This window comes from Pongo abelii, chromosome 17 (genome assembly GCF_028885655.2).
Source record: "Pongo abelii isolate AG06213 chromosome 17, NHGRI_mPonAbe1-v2.0_pri, whole genome shotgun sequence".
NCBI lineage: Eukaryota > Metazoa > Chordata > Mammalia > Primates > Hominidae > Pongo > Pongo abelii.
This window is the reverse complement of record NC_072002.2, coordinates 46,799,280-46,802,939: the sequence shown is the minus strand read 5'-3', so window position 1 is coordinate 46,802,939 and position 3,660 is coordinate 46,799,280. Positions and strand designations below refer to the sequence as shown.

Below are 3,660 nucleotides of genomic sequence, written 5' to 3'. Positions count from 1 at the left end.
CAACCTTGGCCTCCCAGGTTCAAGTGATTCTTATGCCTCAGCCTCCTAAGTAAATGGGACTACAGGAGCCCAACACCACACCTGAACTATAACATATAGATATATATATATATATGTATATATGTCAGTGGGAAATAATTTTAATCAAAGAATTGTATATTTTCTTCCCACATATCCCGCCTTGTACTAGGAAATGACATTGTGATCTATTTCATTACAAGCAAAATATTATAAAATATTTACAGGAAAACATTAAAAATAACCCAAACACAAAAGGCAAGATGAAATAAACTGACTTTTCAGAAATCTCTACTCCAGTGCCCACAGCACATAAGAAAAGAGTCAAAACAAATAAGCAACTAAGATCCCCCTGATCACAAATTTCCAAAGGGGAAGAAGCAGGGTGAAAATGGTGGTGTGAAAGGGAATGGATGTTAGCAGCACTGCTTCAATAACTGATCTATTCTGAATGAAATACCCTCTTTAATGTGCAGCAAATTCTGAACAAGGCTAAATTTTAGGATATTCCTTGAACTGAAATTAGAAAATACCCTGACAATGGAAGCAGCTCTTTCATCTAAGTTTAATAAGAGCCTCTTTCTCCATGGGCTACTGTTGTGAACAGAGGCCTGTTCTGGCATCAAAACTGTCACAGTAGCCCTTCCATCTCTTTCATGAAAGCCTCATAGACATCATCCTTAGTTTGTACTGAGACAGGAACAGAAGGACCAGATTTGGGTGCTGCTTTGGCAAGAGGCACAGCAGAATTATCCTCTGACTTTCTTTGGGAAGCAGCAGTAGCCCTTTTATTCTCCCGACGTACTCTCAATGCACTGGGCACAAATCGAGTAATCTCTCCCTTGGGATTAGTGATCTGTGGTTTGGCACTGACGGTTGCTGTGGGTTTCTTCTCAACGGTGGCTGCACTTGTATCATCTACCTTGGGTCGCTGAATCAAGCTGGGTGGGGCACTTAAAATCTAAGGGTTCAGCAAGGGAGCTGGTGGGAAAAGCCCAGGGGGGCAGATCCCAAGGGGAGGTACTAAAGCTGGGTGCATCGTGCCAGGACAAAATATACTTGCATTAGCAAGTATATTTGCTCTTGTATTTCGTATTTGGACTAAAAGCCAAAAAGAGCTTATGGTGAAGCCTACAAACTCCAGGAATACCTGGAGGTGCAGGGGGAGGTATCCTTGGTGGGGGTCCCCGAGGAGGGGGACCAGGAGGCAGACTTGGAGGTGGACGTGGGGGAGGTAGTAAAAGTCGGTGGTCGTGGAGGTAAAAGTCAGGGTAAAGGCCGAGTCCTGGCATTCCAGGTGGTCTCAGGAGGAGCTCCTGGAGGTGGTCCAGGGGGAAGGTTCATAGGTGGCCTAGGAGGCCGTAATGGTGAAGCATGGGAGGTGCTTGTATCTGAGAAGGAGGAACAGACTGCGGAGGAGCCTGCTGCTGTGAAGACGCAGTGGATGTGCCATCAGAATGCCATTCCTCTTTATGGTATTTTTGTGATTGTTTTTCTGCTTTAGAGTCATCAGAATCATCTTCATCATCGTCCTCTGAAAATTCCTCTACTTCCCGTCCCTCCTCAGGGATTTCTTGACCTGCCATATGAAGCATCGTGGCTTCAAGAGGAGTCAGTTCCTTCATGTTCTTTTTTTTCTTCCTTGATTTTCCAGGCATATCTGCAAACCGTACACTCAGACCTGACTTCTTTTTTTCATTGTTGTCTCTCCCACCATCATCACGGTGCACACTTTCTCAATCTGACCCGTCGGTGTCACTGTCATCAGTACTGTCATCATGCTTATCTTGATCCATGTCCTCAGGATAGCCATCATCTTCACTGGTGCTAAAAACATCATCATCATGACCTCGCTGGGCAATTTCAGGACTATGTACCATGTCTTCCTCTCACCTACAAGGGGGAAGATCTAGGGCAACACCCACTTTACGGCCATACATCTGCATGACTTGAGGAGGGGGTGGACCAGGGGGAGGGCCAAGAAGTTTTCTGCCAGGGGGCAAATGTGGAACACCACGTCCCAAGAAGAGAAGGATAGAAACTGCCTGAGTTGGAGGTCCATAGGCTGAGGGTTTCTTAAGGATGGAGGGTGGCTAGGCACCAGGAAGTGGAATGTCCTGGATCAAAATGTTTGAAGGAGCATGTGGCATATCTGGTAAAGGAATACTCTCCACTTCCATGTGCTGGGCATTCTCAACAGCATTCAAATATTGGTTAAGTTGAGCCCTCTTCTGTTCATATTCTATTTCTAGCTTTCTCAATTCTTTCTAAATATCTGGATTCTCTTTTTCATAGAGTCGTAGAATATGTTCAAAGGTTTCACGCAGCTATTTTTACGCTTGTCTTTCAGTACTTTCTCATTTAATTGTGGCTGTTGCACTGGGTTAAACTCCATTTCATCCAATTTCTCCAGGTTTCAGATCATCTGTTTGGGATCCTTCATCTTTAAAACTGCAGCTCGAACCATCATGAGCTGTTTTTTGTTTTTCAATTCTCTGTTCCGGGCTTCCTTTCGGGCTTGGTCTGTGGGGTTCATAAATTTTCCACTCTTGGTGGATGATGCAAATCTCCTTCCCATGTTGACAATTTGCACCGCTTACTTGTTCATTTAAAAAAAAGAAAAAGAAAAGAAAAGAGAAACACTTCTGCTGTGCTCCCAGGCGATTCCTGGCCTCTTTCACTTTGTAAGGGCCTTCAACGCAGCCTCGCGGTCAACCCTTCAGCCCCGCCATCTTGAAACCTCACGCACCTCTGCAATCCTTACGTCATTTCCCGTTCCTCCGTCCCGCATTTTTAATAGAGATAGGGCCTAGCCATTTTGGCCAGGCTGATTTCAAACTACTGGCCTCAATGATCTGCTCGCCTCGGCCTCCCAAAGTGCTGAGATTACAGGTGTGAGCCACTGCATCCGGCCAAACATAAACTTCTTAATAAATGGTGCAATCAAATATGCCTGGTTGTATGATATAAGTCTGCAATGGGTTCAGTGAGAGCACAAAACTTCAATTCTACCCAAAGAGGTGGTGTCATAAAGAACCTAACTGTATTAGTCATTGTCCCAGCAAGAGAGAAATAGCACACTCAAAGGCTACATGACAAGTGTTTACTGGAAGGACTATTTAACGAGACAGAGCAGGGTTAAAGGAACTCACTGGGATGGTGAAGATCCGAAGGATGAACAGGAAGGGGAAGAAGTTAACACCCCCAGGCTGAAAAGGATGCGGAGGTTTGTTTCCTGTGTCAAGCGAAAGCTGTAGCCGTGGGAGCTGTGGTGTTGGTCAGAGGAGCAAAGTCACTGCTAAACCACAGTCCAGCAGGGATGAAGGTGTGGGGAGGTGGAGGCCAAGTGATTCAGTTAGATGGTGAGGGCATTTTAGGGAGATAGCACTACAAAAACAAAAATACAGAGGTGTGGGAGAAAACCATGTCACATTGCTGGAATTGGAGTGTAGGATGAAGTAGAAGTCAGATCATGAAGGGCCTAGTATATCACGCCAAGGCATTTGGACCATATCCTATATAACCAATAAGAGCCTGTGCCCCATAAATGACCAAAATACTCTATTGCTAATTAAGTCCCTGTGTTTGTCTTGTGGGTTGGGTTGGCGGAGCCGGGAAATGGGGGAGGTTGAGAGATCATTT

The 3,660-nt window shown here is 45.2% G+C and overlaps 1 pseudogene; it reads right to left on the bottom strand.

The window, feature by feature from the left end:
• Nucleotides 1-242: 242 nt before the first annotated feature.
• On the bottom strand, nt 243-2,837 carry LOC100434091 (WW domain-binding protein 11-like; annotated as a pseudogene).
• Nucleotides 2,838-3,660: the final 823 nt, after the last annotated feature.